The sequence below is a fragment of the Phyllobates terribilis genome, unplaced genomic scaffold, assembly GCF_046119375.1.
Source record: "Phyllobates terribilis strain yellow unplaced genomic scaffold, ASM4611937v1 Scaffold_5__5_contigs__length_657084704, whole genome shotgun sequence".
In the NCBI taxonomy this organism is placed as follows: Eukaryota; Metazoa; Chordata; class Amphibia; order Anura; family Dendrobatidae; genus Phyllobates; species Phyllobates terribilis.
Genome location: NW_027362765.1, coordinates 465,887,663 through 465,908,282, shown reverse-complemented (window position 1 = coordinate 465,908,282; position 20,620 = coordinate 465,887,663). Strand labels below are relative to the sequence as shown.

Here is a 20,620-nt window from a genome sequence, read left to right as displayed (position 1 = left end):
GTTGGGCCACATGTGGTGGTTTTGTCCAAAACTTCAATCACTATGGGGGGCATTGGATAGTTTGATATGGGATGTACTGGGGACTCACCTAGAGATAACACCTAGTATGGGTTTACTTCATATAGGATTAATGGATGTCCCCTGAGAAATTAGAGGAATTTTGTCGCATATTCTGATCGCAGTTAGATCAGCTATCGCAGCTAAATGGAAAGTAGTGGGCATCCCTACGGTGGGGGAGATAGTGACCAGATTGAACACGAACCGTCAATATGAAAGGGCTCTGGCACACACACTCAAGGCAAAGAAGAAAACTGATAAAATATGGGAACCTTGGTTAAACAGCCCATTGTCTATACATGGGGAACGTTGAGGAAGCGGGATATTTTGTGTGCCATTCTGAGTTTGGGTGACGCGCGGGACGATTCTGGGCCCCTCTCCCTACCTTGCACCTCCGATCTTGCAATAGTGTAAATATGAGCCATGCGACATTCACAGCACTTACGGATATAAATTATTTCTCACAACCATCTAATATATGGGGAAATTAATGTAATTAATCCATTCTTTTTTCTTTTGTTTTCTTTTATGTATATGTATTTTCCTTTTATTTTATTTTTATACTGTTCATTTGTACATTTTGTAAGCCCAACGGTTGGGGCACAGTTTTGGGCATCTGTTGGCCCTATAGATTGTATGTTCTGATTTTTGTGCAAAATTCAATAAACACATTGTTTAAAAAAAAAAATTCTATGCAGAGGGCCAATGGCAGATGCAGAAAAACAGCCGTGAACCATGACATTGCCACCACCATGTTTCACTGTAGGTGTTTGGTACCTTACATCATTACGTTTTCCTATTGGACATTATATATAGTGCTTGTCACTACTAAACAGATTGAACTTGGATTCATCCAACCACAACACCTTTGACCAATCTGTCTCTTTCCATTGGCTCTGTTCTTTGGCAAACTCAAGTCGGACCTTCTGGTTCTTTGCAGAGATGAAAAGTTTCTTGACTGGAACTCATGCATTCAACCCTACTGCTCTTAGCCAATGCACCACAGTTTGGCGCCTCACTTTGACCCCATATTCTTCAATCATTTTGTGCAAAATCTGTACAGCACTTTTATGGACATCAGGTACTGACTTTTTCTTAATAATGTGATCAACTCTGGAGGATGTTTTCCGTGGTCGTCCACTTCTAGGTTTGTCAGCTGTTCCATAACCTTCTTTTTCTTTCTTTAATATATGTCACACTTGATACGTGACACAGTTGAATTCCATAGTTACCTCTTTTTGGCTTTTGCCTGACTTCACTCTCAGAATAATAATCTTTCAGTTATCTGGTGATAAATTTGGCTTTGTCTTTGTCATGTTTTAACCTAAAAACACACACATAAAAAAAAAAATTTAGCCAAAATTCGACTACCCATGACAAAATATGCAAAACATTTGGCCCAGTAAATATTGAAAACGAACACATAAAGGGATAAAACAATGTCAAACACAATTTTGTCCATATAGCTGACAACCATTTGCTTCCAGTTAACTAAAATCAGCAGGAAAATGGCATCACAACAACCAGACAGAAGTAATCACATTTTTTTAAAAAATGCAAAACTTTATATATGAGGGTCTGCGGTGGTGATGACACTGTGGTGGGCATCTTAATGCATGGGGGGGCTGTCGTGGACGTCATAGTGTATATTGAGGCTGTTGTGGTTATCATAATGAATGAGCGGCTGTAGCGACCATCATACTGTTTAGGGGGACAGTATGAAGAGGGGGTACAGTCTGGAGAGGGCAGTGTGGTGGGCAGTATGAGGGCATAGTGTGAAGAGGGGACACAGAATTGATATGGAAAGGGGGCAGCATTAAATGAGAGCCCAGTATGAGAGAGGTTAGCATGGCAGTGGGACAGTGTGGAGATATAGAGTGTGTAACGGAAAGCAGTGGAGAAGGGACAGCCATGGCATAGATCATTGTTAATAAGGGCGAACAGAGGGCTGGATATAGCTGAAAATGGCAGACAGTGGGGTGACTATAGATCACTAAGGTGGACAGTGTGGAGGCCATATACATAAAAGGGTTATTTAGGTCATAACATTGACAGATAATTTTATGCAGAGGTCATTTTAATAACACTCTTATTTTTAAAGGGGATATCCGGGACTTTAAAAAAAAAGGTATGTAGTTGCTAACAGAGGCAACTACCTGTCTTTTGTACCTGGTGCCGGTCATTGACTGCTCCTGCCAGAGATTCAGCTACTCCCTGTCAACAGAGCAGCAGTTTCTCTTCCTGTTGACAGGGCAGGACTACTGGAGTAATGCGGATTGACAGCAGGCTTCCCCAATTAGGTAGCAGGGAGCCAGCTGATCAGCATGACACCAGTAGTCCCATCTTGTCAACAGGAAGACAAACTGCCGATCTGTTAACTTGACATCAGTGGAAGTCTGTGATCGCTGTGTGCCAGCGGAGAATGGTGACAAGAAGTGTTGAGCATTCCGATACTGAAATATCGGGTATCGACCGATATCCGCGGTATCGGAGTTCCGATACTGAGTTCCGATACTTTTAGAATATCGAATACCGGAATCGGAAGTTCCCATAATGCCTGCACTCTGCAGTGTCTCTGAAGGATGACAAGCTGGATGGCAGCGCTCAGCTTACTGTACTTGTCATTTAGTGTTAAAGGATTTATTAAAAAAAATAATAGTGTTTTCATGCACCGTCTCTTTAAAAAAGCCGGCCGGCAATTCATCAGCGGCATACACCGGTACCCGACAATTTACAACAGAAAGAATAGAGCATCACACATAGATTAGATAGATAGAAACATGTCAGTCACATATATAAGAAGTACAGTGACAGTGTTGCTTACTGTACTTGTCATTTAGTGTAAAGGATTTATTAAAAAAAATAATAATGTTTTCATGCACCGTCTCTTTAAAAAAGCCAGCCGGCAATTCAGCAGCAGTACCCGACAATTTAGAATAGAAAGAATAGAGCATCTCACATAGATTAGATAGATAGAAACATGTCAGTCACATATATAAGAAGTACAGTGATAGTGTTGATTACTGTACTTGTCATTTAGTGTTAAAATAAAGGATTTATTAAAAAAAAAATTGGCGTGGGGTTCCCCGTAATTTTAGGCTCTAGCGGAGGTTAAGCAGACAGCTGGGGCAGATGTTTGAAGCCTGGGAAGGGGGTAATACCCACAGAGCTTCCCAGGCTACTAATATCAGCCCCCAGCTGAATACCTAGCCTTTACTAGCTATTAAAATGGGGGACCCCCAAAAAAATGATGTTGGGTCCCCCCTATTTTAATAGCTAGCAAAGGCTAGGCAGACAGCTGGGGGCTGATATTAATAGCCCAGGAAGGGTGCCATGAATATTGGCCCCTCCCAGGCTAGAAACACCAGCCGTCAGCCGCCCCAGAAATGGCGCATCCATAGGATGCGCCAATTCTGGCACTTAGCCTCGCTCTTCCCACTGCCCTGTAGCTGTGGCAGTGGGGTAATAGGGCTGGGGTTGATGTCAGCTTATAATGCCAGCTGACATCAAGCCCAGGTTAGTAATGAAGAGGCGTCTATAAGACACCCCAATTACTAACCCCATAGTCAAAGTTAAAAAAAAAACACAAACACCCAGAATAAAGTCCTTTAATTGAAATAAACACAGAATTTTTTAATGTTCTAAATTAAACCATACTTACCATCACGCCCATTCCAGCTGAAGTCAATGTCTTCTGCAATAAAAGTAAAATAATAAAGCAACCTCATCCTTACCTTTCCATGGTTCCCACGACGGCTCCAGCTCTGCTACATTCACATGACAGGCTGGATCGCAGCCGAAAGCTGCCATCCAGCTTGCCATGCCGCAGAGACTGAGAAGCGCAGGCATGCTTGCGCTCCTCAGTGTCTTGCTGTGACGGCATCGAGATGAGCCGAGTTCATGTCCAATGAACTCAGCTCACCTCATGCACGTCACTGACAGCGTGGAAAAATTCTCGTGCTCAAGCGCTGAGCGCAGGAGAATTTTCCCACGCTGTCAGTGACGTGCATGAGGTGAGCTGAGTTCATTGGACATGAGCTCACCTCATGCACGTCACTGACAGCGTGGGAAAAATTCCCTGCTCAAGCCCTGAGCGCAGGAGAATTTTCCCACGCTGTCAGTGACGTGCATGAGGTGAGCTGAGTTCATTGGACATGAGCTCACCTCATGCACGTCACTGACAGCGTGGGAAAATTCTCCTGCGCTCAGCGCTTGAGCAGGAGAATTCTCTCACGCTCACTGCAAGCGCAGGAGAATTTTCCCACGCTGTCAGTGACATGCATGAGGTGAGCTCATGTCCAATGAACTCAGCTCACCTCATGCACATCACTGACAGCGTGGGAAAATTCTCCTGCGCTCAGCGCTTGAGCAGGAGAATTTTCCCATGCTGTCAGTGACGTGCATGAGATGAGCTGAGTTCATTGGACATGAACTCGGCTCATCTTTATGCCGTCACAGCCAGACACTGAGGAGCGCAAGCATGCCTGCGCTTCTCAGTCTCTGCGACATGGCAAGCTGGATGGCAGCTTTCGGCTGCGATCCAGCCTGTCATGTGAATGTAGCAGAGCTGGAGCCGTCGTGGGAACCATGGAAAGGTAAGGATGAGGTTGCTTTATTATTTTACTTTTATTGCAGGAGATCGTTGGCTTCAGATGGAATGGGCGTGATGGTAAGTATGGTTTAATTTAGAACAATAAAGAATTGTGTCTTTATTTCAATTAAAGGACTTTATTCTGGGTGTTTGTGGGGTTTTTTTAACTTTGACTATGGGGTTAGTAATGGGGGTGTCTTATAGACGCCTCTCCATTACTAACCTGGGCTTGATGTCAGCAGGCATTATAAGCTGACATCAACCCCAGCCCTATTACCCCACTGCCACCGCTACAGGGCAGTGGGAAGAGCGAGGCTAAGTGCCAGAATTGGCGCATCCTATGGATGCGCCATTTCTGGGGCGGCTGGCGGATGGTGTTTCTAGCCTGGGAGGGGGCCAATATTCATGGCACCCTTCCTGGGCTATTAATATCAGCCCCCAGCTGTCTGCCTAGCCTTTGCTAGCTATTAAAATAGGGGGGACCCAACATCATTTTTTTTGGGGTCCCCCATTTTAATAGCTAGTAAAGGCTAGGTATTCAGCTGGGGGCTGATATTAGTAGCCTGGGAAGCTTCGTGGGTATTACCCCCTTCCCAGGCTTCAAACATCTGCCCCAGCCGTCTGCTTAACCTCCGCTAGAGCCTAAAATTATGGGGAACCCCACGCCAATTTTTTTTTTTAATAAATCCTTTATTTTAACACTACATTACAAGTACAGTAATCAACACTGTCACTGTACTTATTATATATGTGACTGACATGTTTCTATCTATCTAATCTATGTGTGATTCTCTATTCTTTCTATTCTAAATTGTCGGGTACCGCTGCTGAATTGCCGGCCGGCGTTTTTAAAGAGACGGTGCATGAAAACACTGTTATTTTTTTTAATAAATCCTTTGCACTAAATGACAAGTAGAGTAAGCAACACTGTCACTGTACTTCATATATATGTGACTGACATGCTTCTATCTATCTAATCTATGTGTGATGTTCTATTCTTTCTGTTGTAAATTGTCTGGTACCGGTGTATGCCGCTGCTGAATTGCCGGCTTTTCATGTCATTCTACATTATTCTTAGTTCTTCTTCATGTAGAATTAACCTACAAGGAAAGAAAGAGTTTATTTTTATTCCGATATTTGTGTCCCATTGACTTGCATTGGTTTCCGGTATCGGAATCGGCGATATCCAATACTTTTTGGGTATCGGTCCGATCCAATCTGATCCGATATTTCTCGATATCAGAAGGTATCGCTCAACACTAGTGACAAGCACAACAGGCAGGTAGTTAGCAACTACTTGCCTGTTAGTGCTTAGGCACGTATTTTTGTTTTTTTAAAGTCCTGGATATTCCCTTGGACACCATGTTGGGAGTCTGCAGAGATGAGATGTGGATGTGAAAAGACATCATCGAGTCTGGACAATATGGACATAAAAAAAAGAATAACTTCAATCAGAAAAGATTTCATCTATAAGTTACCTGTATGTAAATATTTACTTGTTGATACTGGCTTTTCTCATCTGTGCTGTTGTTCCTGTATGGCTCACAGTGTGATAATGACTGATAACAACTGCCAACATCTCCTCATCATTGTTAAAGACAAACTGGAAGTTGTAGGTTCAAGCGATACAAATGTATATGGCGCTGACTTGACATTACAATTGATTGCTGTACTAAACTTGGTGATGTAATCATGTACTGATGGTGGTTTTGGTGATGCACTGGTGTATTTACTGACAATGGTTCTCATGATGTATTCAAGAACAGATTATGGTTCTGGTGACACATTAATGTACTGATGGTGGCTCTGAAGATGTATTAATTTACTGATGGTAGTTCTAGTGACCTATTTATTTACTAATGATGGTTCCCGTGCCATATTTATGTAGCATTGATGACCTGGTGTTCTATTAATGTTCTGATGATGATTTTGGTTTCATATTTAAATACTGATGCTCATTCTGGTGATGAATACAGCACCATAGCCTTAATCACTACAGGAATACATCACCACAGCCATTAGTAGTACATGAATACAGCACCAGAACAATTATCACTACACGAATATGCCACCAGAACTGCTATCCGTACAAGAATATGGCACCAGAACCACCATCAGCTTTCTTGCAAATGGTATTTGTCACATGACGGACGCAAAAACCATCATACGTATCCCTTTATCTATACTAGGGTCTGCTTAATTTCCACTAGGGTATCCAACAAATGCAGGACATGTTAATTGAAACCAAACAGCCCCCATTATAGTTAATTTATATTAGTTTTCATGACTGTCCTTGTGTCTGACATTTAAAGCGTGATGAATATCGCTATTTGTCCCTTGCATTGTGTAAATGGTCCACAAACAATGAATGATTCTATATTTAACTTTGAAATTGCACTCCCTGTTGAGCCTCACTCCTAAAGTACACTACTTTTTTACTTTTGCTGGTATTTTTGGGTGAAAAAGGTAACAATTCTAGTGGAAGTAGTCATCAGAGCTTGTTAACTGACCCATCGGAGGTGGAGTGTGTTAGGGGTTCTGTTACCTTAGTCTCTGACCCATTCCTTTTCTTGGGAACTGAGGTTTCATCAGTGGGGGGGGAAGCGCCACTGGCTTCATCTGCCTAGGGCACCAATACCCAGCTTTGTACTCTCGTATTATAAAAAAAAAATATATAAACTTTCTATCGCCATAAATGTACTGACAAGCAGAAATAAAACCAACATGGTATTAACATTATACAGGAAATAGTGCAAAATGTAAAATGTGGTTAATATTTAGCCAGCTAAATCCTCATCACAAGCCATATAAAATAACCTGCCTTTATTTTCAAGTTCACAACTGAATATAAACGTTACTAATAAGATATCTCTTCTGTTCTGTACAGCATGTGTTAGTTAATTAATAACCTCGTCGATATTACAAAATGTAATGAAAAGAAAATCTAGAAAACTTTATAAACTTTATATCTGTGTTGTATTATTGACCTATAAAATAAAGGCAACATGTTTTTAAAACCATGCAATGAATTGTGCCAAATTTTAAATGCAAAAAACTGTGGTGGAATTTTTGTTTTTTCTATTTCCACTAGTTATTGAAAAAGCTTCAATTAAATTCAAGCTTTTCAAATTATTAAGTTATATGAAATCCAAAATGGTGACATTGAAAATTGCAGCTCATACTGCAAACACTACCCACTAGTGTTGAGGGAGTATGAATTGTTAATCCTTTCAGCGAGCACGCTCGGGTGCTTGCCGAGTATTTTGGCGTGCTCGGCATTTATGTTATTGTCACCGTGGTTGCAAGTGTCACGGCTGTTAGACAGCTGTGACACATGCAGGGATTGCAAACAGGCACCCAGCGTGATCGCCAAAGGAGTTAACAATTCATACTCGCTCAACACTACTACCCACATGTGTGGAGTTGAGCAAATTAATTTGATACAAATCACACTCAATTATAATTTTATGAAACTCACTGGTTTCTGTGAATTTGAACAATCTGTAATTTGAAAAAATTGATTTAAGCAAATGTCCACTTCCATTTCACATATTACAAAAGTTTGCATCAGCCACAGAAGGCTCACATGAAACTATGGTAAAAAAAAAGTGACAATGGCAATAGACTGGGTAGTGTAAAAGAAAAAAAAACACTCCAAATCTAACACTATGCGAGCCGCTACCAGCAGCAGAAGCAATACCAACAGCACTTGGCCTTCTTTGCCTCCACAAGGATATAAGTGGGGAGCAATCGGTGGGCGTTATGATATGCATGTCACATCACTTGTCTCAGTCATAACAGGATGATGTAGTCAAGATGCTGTGGAGAAAAACAAGCGCAAATAGGGTCTTAACTGGTAAAAGAAACGTGATAATTAGTTTATTTCCTGAGTAAGAAGTCATGTGTGACTTCGAAACGTGTGGACTTTTAACCTGTTCAAATAACATTCATTTCAGGAACACATCGACATCCTGGAATCTTCAGCAGCACAGGTATATACACATTGTGCTTGGAACAACAATAGCAGGATGATGTTACCTCTGGCCGTGACACTGTCAGTTTGAGTAACTATGAAGGATAATTTTGGGACCATTTTTAATTAAAAAAAGAAAAGTCTGCTAGTGCACTGTGTTATTAATTGGGCTGCTAGTTACTTCTTGGGGAGATCAGTTTGAAATTACTAAGGTTTTGTTTCTGTTAAATAACTCTAAAGGGGCTGGATACAGTCCTAGAAGACCTAAGGGTGTTACACACATCTTATCAGGGCAAATATAGGCTTTGAAGTATTGCAATTCACAGCAAATCAATTTTCTGCAAATCAAATTATAAGACAAATTAATCGAACCTGGCAAATTCGAATTAAAAAAAATGTGATCATCCCCACTCATCTGCCATGTTGACAAAAAAATTAAAATGATATGGCTTTCGGAATAAAGCTACAAAACAAAAAATTGCTGCATCCTTATGACCAAACTAGGTTATGACTATAAGGGGTTAAATACCTAAAAATCTAACTACGTATATTTATTGAACTTGACCACAAGAAAACATGTTTACCTTTAAAGTTTTCACAATGTTAGTATTCCTGTGTGTAAAGTTAGTGAATACTATTACATTATGAGAAATATAAACTCCACATCATCACATTTATTGTGTTCTTAAGTATAAACTTTGTCCTTCTTAAGTAACACTTACAATCTTTGATTTTATGAGATAAATTCTCTCAGTCCGTGCAGATATTTTCTACACTATAAATAGCTGAGAGTCATTAGAATACTTCAACTAACTTCCCGTTTAGTCTTCCAGTATGAAGAATTAATCGCTTATTAAATTCAACAGTCTCTGTGCAATGGATAAGCTATATATGGACCTTTTTCATTATTAGGAAAGGTTTTGGGTTCTTTTTAAAGTCCACACAAAGATTTTTAATAGACATATAGCATTTTATATAGGCATGAGAAAGTCATCATGCTAAAAAATATAGTTCTTTAATTTTTCTCAAAGTCAATGTTAGTTCCTGTAAGGGAATGTTCACATTTTAACACCATTTCATTTTGATGGAAGAAATTCTGTTCTGATTAACAGAATCAGAACTTCATAATATACAGTATCTTAGTATGGATCCCTGGCTTCTCATCACAAATCAGAGTTCAATAAAAAAGTTTTCTAAAGATTGATTTATTATGTGCAGTGGGAGCTGTGTAAATCAGTATGGAATAAGATCCCATTGAGTGGTCGCTTCACTCAACCCAATGCGAATTTAAACACATGTATTAGAAAAAATGATCTGCAAGCCTTAAAAAGCTATATTAAAGGTTCTTGTATTGGTTGCTTTAATTTCAAAATTGTTTTATTATAAAAACTTCAGTATTCATAAAGGTGAAACTACTTATCAGGCAATTTAATGTTTTATTGTACTAACAGTGAACTTTGAGCCTTAATATACTGCAATACCAGGAAAAAAGAGTGCAAACAACTTTGATAGGAGCAGGAAGTAAATGATAATGAAAGAATGGTAAATCAAGGTATAGAGCCTTCTTGAGAAGCTAACATGTAAATGTACTTTGGAAAGTCTCCAATCACAGGTTACTTGTTGTTTATCTATAAAATGTAATGTGATTAAAGAAAAGCTAATATTGAATGTTTTCATCATTTTGCTATGTATATAAAAATTCCAGTGAAAGGGTTAGGCAAGCTCAATATAACAATACGTATCTCTCAACAATCAAACATTTTTATAACTTTATATAATGATTAATGGAGAAACAATAGATAATATATGGAAACGTTTCACAAAAACTGAAACAAAGGATAAAAATATGAGCAATAATTTTCCAAATGTAATCCAGCAGGGTTGGAACTGTTTCTCTATAGACCTTATGTTTGGCATGAGTCCTATAGTTTATTCAGTCAAAATTCGGTAAAATGATTCAATATTTTTGCTACATCTTCCATACACAGAATATTGTTAATGGCATCTAGCATAAGACCCGGTAAGAAAGAAGAGTTGTCGTGGGTGCGAAGTGAAATTCCCTATATACCATCACTCAATCGCTCATGTTACCTGCATCTTAAAAACATCTTCAGAATCCAACATTTTTTCAACTTTCAAACTACAAAAACTCTTACAGTCACTCTTATTCATTCTCATCTGGACTACTGCAACTCTTTTCTGATCAATATCCCTCTAATCAAACTCTCTCCTCTCCAATCCATCCTGAATGCGGCAGCCAGCGTCATATTTTTGTCCAGCCTCTACACCAATGCCTCCACCTAGTGCCAGTCATTACACTGGTTACCCATTTGGTACAGAATACAATACAAACTTATCTCTCTCACCCACAAAGCTCTCAACAATTCTGCACAGACCTATATCTTATCCCTCATTTCTGTCTATCACCCTACCCGTGCCCTCTGTTATGCAACTGATCTAAGACTAACAACCTCCATAATCCAAACCTCGCACTTCCATCTCCAAAACTTTTCTTGTACTGCACCAGTTTTCTGGAATGCACTACCCAAAACAATCATATTAATATTTAGCCTTCATGCTTTAAAACACATCTGTTTAGACAAGCCTATCACCTCAACTCACCAACCTAACTCTCCCCTGTTCCCTCCTAAATGTTAACCATAATCTGCTCCTTCCTATTCATCTGTCTCCACATCCTCCATGCACCAAATAGCACTTGGTAACTGAAGTTAGACAGAGCCTGGCAGATGTCTGGATCATGCAGCTTTATATGTAAACCCTTATTTATTATAATGATGGCTGGATCATACATGATAAGCACGTTCTACCTATTGTGTCCCCCTTATTTCCTTATATATTCTAAGCTTGCGAGCAGGGACCACACTCATCTGTTGAACTATGTGTTACTTTGTATTGGGTTTTATTGTCTGTACACGTCTCCACTTAATTGTAAAGTGCTGTGGAATATGTTGGCGCTATATACATAAAATAATGATAATTATTAATATTTTTTATATTTTTAATTAAGGTGTATAACCTTTGTAACTACATTTTGTCCAAGACAGTAATCTCCTTTTTTTATTTATTTTACTCACCTATACAGTGCCATTAATTCCATAGCGCTTCACAGACAATATTGACTATAAAAGTTAATTTTAATTGGCTAATGTAAGAAAACAAAAAACACTATACATCCACTACAAATGCCTCCATATTCTGTCCCCCACTTGTCTCCTGACCAGGGGTGTACATAGGAATCATGGGGCCCCATAGCAGAAGCTCTAATTGGGCCCCCCCAAAAAAAAAATTTTTTAATAATTGTCGGGGTCTCCAAAGATCAGATCTCACAACTTTCCATCCTTTACATAGTAATTTTCCTCCTGCTGACATCCTAGATCTCTCTTTCATTGCCGCATAAAGTGTGATGCCAATAAAAGGGCCCCCCAAACATAGTATGAAACCCCCATGGTGAATTCCTCCACATGCACAGTATAATGACCCTACTGTACCCCACCTCAACTCCCAGGGTAAAGTATGCTGACCCCAATACAGTATGATCCCCCAACTGTGAGCCGCTAGAGAGGATGTTACATAATAAGGGAGGGTGTTATGCATAATAAAAGAGGAAACTATATAACTAAGGATGGCGCTATACATAATAAGTGAGTACACTATATACTAAGGGACTGTGCTATACATAATACGGCTACATTCCTGCATCTGTGTGCAGTGTCGGTGTGCTGCCCTGTTTTACTGACGCATTGAGCATGTCCTATTCTAATCCTCAAAATATGATCAGAACAGGACATTCTCTGACCTTCTTAGATCTCATTCTCAGATCCATGATTTTCATGGATGTGTGAATGGATCTATAAAACTGTACGAGTCCGTAGACCATCCGATAAAAAGATCTGGCAGCACACGGACATTTCACACAAATGTGAGAATGCAGCCTAAGAGATTTTACAGATAACATTATCACTCCAAGTCACACAGTGCAGATACAGAATAATATTTACATCCAGGCACTTACCGCTGACGTCTCCTCTGATCAGAGTCGGTTTCTGCTGCTTCTTCTCCATCTGGTCAGACCTTCATGTCGACATCTCCCAGCCACGACTCGTCTTGTCACGATGATCTCCAGCCTAGAAAATAACAAGGTCACATATTGTATGCATATTCCCACTGCATTTTGGGGTAAGTGAAGAGTCTCCGCGAGCTCAAAGAACACTGGATTTTGGCTGTTGGAGCTGAAAAGAGGACATCGGTAAACCAGGGGAGGAGTCCTGAGGAGATAATTTGCATATTCCCACTGCATTTTGGGGTAAGTGAAGAGTCTCCGTGAGCTCAAAGAACACTGGATTTTGGCTGTTGGAGCTGAAAAGAGGACATCGGTAAACCGCGCGCCAATAGGCATTTTGAAGCTTTTTTTTTAAGCTTTTTTCACTGTTTTCAGAACATTAACAATAAGAACATGGAAGAGTCCAGGAGCCATTTGGTGAGCTGCATATCCTGCTACATGTTCACAGACTTGCCAGTGGAAAAGCCAAACTTCACATGCCAGAAATGCAAGCTTGTGTCCCTGTTGGAGGAAAAGTTGCGAAATCTAGAAGAGAGGTTAACTACCTTGAAAATCATTAAGGAAGGTGAAGAGTTCTTAGACAGAGCAGAATTATCTCTTCATGATTCAGTAAGAGAAGAAATTCGAACTGCACCTGACGAAACAGAGGAATGGAAGCATGTGACCCACAGAAGCAGGAGGATCGAGAGGCAGTCAGCACCCATACTGCTCAGGAACCAGTACCAGGCTCTCACGCAGGAGAACCATGAAGAAATACAGCAAAATAAGACTTTGCCAGCAAGGAATAACCTTGTAAGCCCTCAGAATCCTCCTGGATGGAGAAAGAAGAATGTTGTGAAGAAAAAACGGAGAGTGGTGGTCATGGGGGATTCCCTGTTAAGAGGAACAGAGGCCGCTATCTGCAGACCAGACATAACCTCAAGAGAAATGTGCTGTCTTCCAGGAGCAAAAATTAAAGATGTGTCTGACAGGATATCAAGACTCTTCAGACCTACAGATCACTACCCATTCCTGCTAATACATGTGGGGATAAATGACACCGCAAGAAAGGACCTGGAAACCATCTGCAGTGACTTTGAAGACTTAGGCAAGAAAGTGAAAGAATTGGGAGCGCAGGTGGTCTTCTCATCCATCCTCCCAGTGGATGGCCATGGAACAATGAGGTGGAATAAGATTTTACAGGTGAACAACTGGCTACGTCGATGGTGCCGTCAACAAGGATTTGGATTTCTGGATCACGGAATGAATTACCTATACGATGGACTACTTGCTAGAGATGGGGTGCACCTTACGAAGACTGGAAAACATGTATTTGGAAGTCGCCTTGCTACACTCATCAAAAGAGCTTTAAACTAGAACAATGTGGGAAGGGAAGCAAAAGGCCAGAAAAAGCCATACAGCTGACAAATACTATTGAGATCTCTGCTACTGGAAGTGGAAAAGAAGAACAAAGACAAAACAATTTAAATAATAAAAATATGGGAGGAAGAGAAACCAATCACAAACTAAAATGTTTTTATACAAATGCACAAAGCATGGGCAACAAACAAGGAGAATTGGAACTACTAATTCAGGAAAAGGAATATGTCATTGGAATCACTGAAACTTGGTGGGACGATACACATGATTGGAATAAAAGGCTAAAAGGATACAACTTATTTGCAAGAAACAGACTTGATAAACGAGGAGGAGGTGTTGCATTGTATGTTAGAAAAGCATATGTGTCACCCTACCTGGATGCCACAAGTGTAATAAAGCTGTGTCTGAGAGCAAGGGGGAGGTTCTCTGGTCAGGGGAACATTAGCATGCAATGCCTCCTGTCTCAGGCCAGTAGGGGGAGCAGGCTGCCCCTATAAAAGCTGGTACTGGGGACAGGGTTAGAGAGAACTGGATTGCCTGTCTCAGCTTTGAGACGTGTCCCAGAGTGGAGCAGGGACAGAAAGTTGATTGCACCTAAGAGGAAGTGTGGCAGTAGGAGAGAGCCACCAGCCAGAGACAAGAGGCGAAGAGAGCCTGTCTTGGCAGAGAAAAGACTTCATTTTACCAGACTTTGGTGTCTTAGGCTGGAAGGATTCCACATCCCCCAGCAGAGAACCAGTCCGCAAGGGACTGTACATTCCTTGGCCTAAGAAGCCTGGAGGCTCTGCCACAACCGAAGGGACCAGTAAAGCCGTACAAGGCTGAGAGCAGAAAGGAACCCACGTCGCAGGCCATACAGGCGAGAAAGCACGGAAAGCTCGGAAACGTGGGCTGTTATCCTATCAGGAGGAGATAGTCAGAAGGAGCGCAGAAAGCACGGTAGGCCTACACCCTCACCCTGACCAGGGCCAATTTCCCCGTTGCTCTCAGACATCCAGGTCCCCTCCTAGCTGGGACTGTTTATGGGTCAGTTTGCCTGTTTCAGTAAAGACCCTGGACTGCAACCTGTTGTCTGTGTGCTCCTTGCTCCTCCAGCACTATCATCACTGGGACTCTCACTACCATCACTCCCACCATCCACTATACTGCCCTGGGGCCGCACTCTTCCCGTGGGGAGTCACACTACCCTAGCTGCACACCTCATCAGCCCCAGCGGTCTGCATGCAGCGGCGGTTCTTAATAACCGCAGTCCACGGGTGACGTAGTCGGACATAAACATCAGCACGTAACGGACTACCACTGGCCTGACCACCCTGAGCCACGGAACCGGGTTGCCACTACTACCCCCATCGTTCCCCTATTGCCCGGATCCGAGTGCCCCACGGCCCAGGGGGCGAGTCAGCTTTGGCGTAGTCGGCAGGATTTCGTGCCTGCAACCACCGGGTACTGCGTGCCTGAAAAAGACTTTTGTAACTTACCTGTGGAGTCGTTTCCCGCCATCCAGAGCCGATTCCCGCCATCAGACGCCATCTTGGACCGTTTCCCGCCGTCTTCTGCCGTCTTCCCGCCATCCGCAGCTGTTTCCCGCCATCGGACGCCATCTTCAGGACGCCGCGCGGGAAGAAGAGGGGCGTGGACGTCAAAACCGCGCGAGATCCGAAGCTCCGCCCCACGCTCCGACGCTGCGCAAGGTCCTGGAAGGGAGAGAGAGCGACGCTGACGTCATCGGAGTGCGACGCCAGGTCCTCGTCCAGAGCAGCAGCGGAGCCGCGGCCTACAGAAGAGGATCGTCGGAAGGTAGGCCACACTTCACTAGGGGGGGAGGAAGATGTCGGACACAGAGGCGCCCACTACCACCAACGCAGCTGCAGCAGCGGTTATGCCCTTTTCCTTACCCTACATCCCGGGAGCGGCCTGGCTGCCCAAGTACTCAGGGGAGCCCCATGCCCTAACTGACTTCAAGGAAAGACTGTATAGTTTGTTCCAAGTTTACCCTCTGACAGAGGAACAGAGGGTCAGCATATTGACAGGGCAGTTAACAGGCGCAGCCCAAAGGGAGGTAAAATCATGGCCCATTGAGGAGAAAGGGACTGTGAAGGGTATTCTGGCCCGGCTGCGGAGTACCTTTGATACACGTACCTCCGCTGAGATTAAAATGAGGTTCTATGGATGTAAGCAGCGGGCACAGGACAGCATCAGAGACTATGCCTTAAATTTACAGGAAGCCTTGAGGGCTATTCAACAAACTGACCCTGGCAGTGTGCAGGAAACCGATAAGCTGCTAACAGAACAATTCATAGAGGGTCTGCTGTCCAGCGCCCACAGGGCCCAGCTGCACCTCATGTTCTTCCAGAACCCCGACCTGACCTTTGCCCAATTTAAGGACAGGGCCATAAGGGTGCTCCGTGAATCTGCAACCAGTGGTGCTATAAACCCCCGGCGCCCTGCTATCACTTACCACCAGGAGGCGGTGCCCTCCTCTATGGACTCCGTGGAGGCTGATGCACAGGCCCTGAACCAAGCCCCGTCGAAAGGCCTGCACCACCAAGTCCAGGAGCTGACCAGGAGCGTCGCGGCGTTGACCAGGACCGTCCAGGCGTTGCAAGTGGACCCGTCAAGACCCATCGAGCTGGCTTCAAGTCCGGAGGATGTCCCGTGGCGTCGACAGAGGAGGATCCCGTCGTTCCGAGGGAGGCCCACAGACCGCTACGCAGAGGATGGACAGCCCATTTGCCGTCGTTGCAACCAGCCCGGACACATTTCCAGGTACTGTAATTTAAACGGGTCCAACCTGGGGCAGAGGGCCGACCCCCAGGCATAAGATCACCAGGCCCTTATAATTGGCGTGATAAGTACGTTGGGGGGCGCCCGGTTTTACCCGTGGTTCTGGACGGTATCCCCATGAGCGCCTTGCTGGATACTGGGTCGCAAGTAACCACAATCCCTTATGTACTTTTTAAGCAGTATTGGACTGATGCTGATATCACATGGTATCCAGACAGTAACTTGAGCATCATCGCCAGTAATGGCTTACCCGTGCCGCAGATGGGGTTCAAGGAGATGACCATTAAAATTGGTAAAGTTGAACTGCCGGCACAGGGAGTGATTATTGTGGACATTGACCGTCATGAAAGTCACCCTAAAATAACTGTGGGTACTAACGTGATTGAAAATTGTCTTTCAGAAGTAATTGTAATTCTACAACAGGTGGCGGTGAATGCTAGTTCCAGCCAACAGAGAGTCCTCAACAAGGAGATAAAAGCCCTGATGAGACGGCAGCAGGTAGAACTGTCTGGTGGTGAGATCGGTAGCGTAAGACTGAGTGATCCATTCCCCATTTCCATGCCTCCCAAAAGTGAAATGATGATCTGGTGTCGGACTGCAATCGGGTTGAGAGGTAGAGACTACCAAGCCATGGTAGAACCCGTGTACTCAGACAGCAGGCCCACCATTTTGACAGCCCGGGGGGTGGTTGATGTCCGTCATGGGAGGGTGCCCGTCTGCATCCTCAACATTGGGGAGAGGGAAGTACACTTACCCAGGTACGCTACACTCGCCAAACTGTTTGTTGTCGAACACCAAGCTATCAGGGCCGTGGAACCCTTGCCTCCATCTCCTCAGGCGGAGGGTAATGGCTCCCAGAAACAAAAGGAGGACTGGTGCCAGAAACTCCATGTGGGTGCTGACTCCACTCCCCTGCACCAAAAACAAGGAGTCTACCGGGTGGTACGGGAGTACGAGAGAGTCTTTAGTAAGCACCCGCTAGACTTCGGCAGAGTAAAAGGGATAGAACACCACATCCCCACAGGGAGCCACCCCCTGCACATTATCAGAACGCCAAGGGTATGCTAAGAGAGATGAAAGAAGCTGGGGTCATTAGAGATAGCTGTAGCCCCTGGGCAGCCCCCTTGGTTCTGGTGAAAAAGAAAGACGGCACCATGAGAATGTGCGTGGACTATAGACAAATCAACCGTATCACCCACAAAGACGCATATCCGCTGCCTAGAATAGAGGAGTCTTTAGCCGCACTAAAATCAGCTAACTTCTTTTCTACTTTGGACCTTACTAGCGGGTACTGGCAGGTTCCTGTGGCAGAGGCTGACAAAGAAAAGACCGCCTTCACCACCCCGATGGGACTGAGTGAGTTCAACTGTATGCCTTTCGGGCTCTGCAACGCACCAGGGACCTTCCAGCGGCTGATGGAATGCTGTCTAGGGCACCGAAACTTCGAGACGGTCCTCCTTTACCTGGACGACGTGATCGTCTATTCGAAGACCTACGAGGACCATCTAAAGCACCTGGCCGAGGTGTTCGAAGCCCTGGCAGGCTACGGCCTGAAGGTGAAACCATCGAAGTGTCACCTGCTGAAACCAAAGGTCCAGTATCTAGGGCACGTGGTAAGCGCGGAAGGAGTGGCCCCCGACCCTGACAAGGTCACGGCAATCAAGAGCTGGCCAAGCCCCTCGAACATCAAAGAGGTGAGACAGTTTCTCGGATTGGTAGGCTACTACCGAAGGTTCATCCCCGGGTTCACCAAGATGGCAGCTCCTATGCAGGACCTCCTGATCGGACAGTCTAAGTCCAGAAGTCAAAAGCCACCCTTCAAGTGGGATAAACCGGAAGAGGAGTCCTTCCGCCAGCTAAAGTTGGCCCTCACTGGGGATGAGATCCTGGCCTACCCTGATTACGGCCAGCCTTTCATTCTCCACACTGACACCAGTAATGTGGGACTGGGAGCCGTACTGTCCCAAAACCAACAGGGCAGAGAACGGGTGATCGCATACGTCAGCCGGAAGCTGAGGCCCACCGAAAGGAACCCGGAGAATTACAGCTCCTTCAAGCTAGAATTCTTGGCGGTGGTGTGGGCCGTGACAGAACGCTTCAAGCATTACCTGGCCTCCGCAAAGTTCACCGTGTACACGGACAACAACCCGTTGACACACCTGGACAATGCAAGACTGGGTGCCCTGGAACAGCGGTGGATGGCCCGTCTCTCCAACTATGACTTCGTGATCAAGTACCGGGCAGGCAAAACCAACGCCAACGCGGACGCCCTATCAAGAATGCCTCACTTACCTGAAGGTGACGAAGACCCAGGAGAGCTGGAGGAGGTAGAACTCCCCGCGTTTCACCGGTATGGAGCCGCTCAACACTCTCACCGCGTGAAGGAGGAGGATCTAACAACTGTGATGATGAATCCCCTACCTCACCACAGCTGGGCCGAGACCCAAGATAGTGACCCTGCAGTCCGCCTGGTGAAAGATCTGCTGACCCGGGAAGACGCCCGCCTAGATCCAGATGCCCCAGAGGAAGCCAAGCAGCTATGGAAGGAGAAGAGCAAGCTGTTCCTCTATGAAGGCAAGTTGTGCAGAAGGATTGTCAACCACCGGACGCACGAGCTGACCTGGCAAGTCGTGGTCCCAAGGCGAGATGCAGCTATGGTCCTGGGAGCTTACCATGACAGAGCGGGACACTTCGGTTGGAAGAAACTGGAGTTCCTACTAAGAGGAAGGTTCTTTTGGGTCGGCATGAGAGGAGCAGTAGAAAAGTGGTGCAGAGACTGTGGCCCTTGTCACCTGAGGAGGAAGGACCGCACCAGCCAGAAGACACCCTTGAGGCCCATCGTCACCACGCAGCCTCTTGAGCTGGTAGCTCTGGACCACGTCAAATTGGCTCCAAGCCGATCCGGATACATCTACGCCCTGACAATCGTGGACCACTATTCCCGTTTTCTAGTGGTGGTCCCGGTAAAGGACTTGACAGCCCAAACAGCGGCCAGAGCCTTCCAGCAATACTTCTGCCGTCCACACGGGTATCCGGAACAGGTCCTGACAGACCAGGGTCCAGAGTTTGAAGCTGAAATCTTCCAGGAGTTCTGCAACCTCTATGGCTGTAAGAAGATTCGTACAACGCCTTACCACCCCCAAACCAATGGGATGTGTGAGAAGATGAACAATATAGTCATTGATCTCCTGAAGAAGTTGCCCCTGGAGGAACGCAGCCTGTGGCCAGAAAAACTGCCGGACCTGATAGACATGTACAATAATATCCCGGTGAATGCTACAAACTGCACCCCGGCTTACCTGATGCGAGCTAGACCAGGTAAGCTGCCCGTAGACCTGGAGATGGGAGTCCTAATACCTGAGGACACCTCCCCGGATGCGGACTGGGATACGGAAAGGCAACTGCAGTACAAGAAGGTACAGGAGAGTGTGGAGAAGAGCCTGGCCCAGGTGAGAGAGAAGCAAGAAAGACTCTTCAATCAACACGCCCCTGCTAGTCCCCTAGAACCTGGTGAGCAAGTCCTAAAGCGAAAAAGAAGGCTACATAAGTTGGACGACCAGTGAGAAAGGGAACCCTACACCGTACTGCAGTCTGACCACGACAACCCAAAGGTGTGCATAATCACCAAGGACGGAGGAGAAACCACTAGTGTCGTCTCCAGAGACGACCTCAAAAGGTGCCCCGAGCAACTCCGTAGTGAAGAAGAGGATCAGATTGACCTTGAACCCGCAGAGGACAAGGAAGAAATGATCAGCACCGTTCTCGGAGAGTTCCC

The 20,620-nt window shown here is 44.6% G+C and overlaps 1 long non-coding RNA gene across 1 annotated transcript in view; it reads right to left on the bottom strand.

Annotated features, from left to right (window-relative positions):
* Positions 1 to 921: 921 nt before the first annotated feature.
* The window catches only part of LOC141271275 (uncharacterized), a 212,066-nt gene continuing 192,367 nt past the window's right edge, over positions 922 to 20,620 (bottom strand). The window contains exons 2-3 of the long non-coding RNA XR_012321879.1: positions 12,655 to 12,766; positions 922 to 1,381 (exon numbers count right to left, since the gene is read on the bottom strand). This is a non-coding gene — a long non-coding RNA (uncharacterized lncRNA). The remainder of the gene's footprint in view (positions 1,382 to 12,654; positions 12,767 to 20,620) is intronic.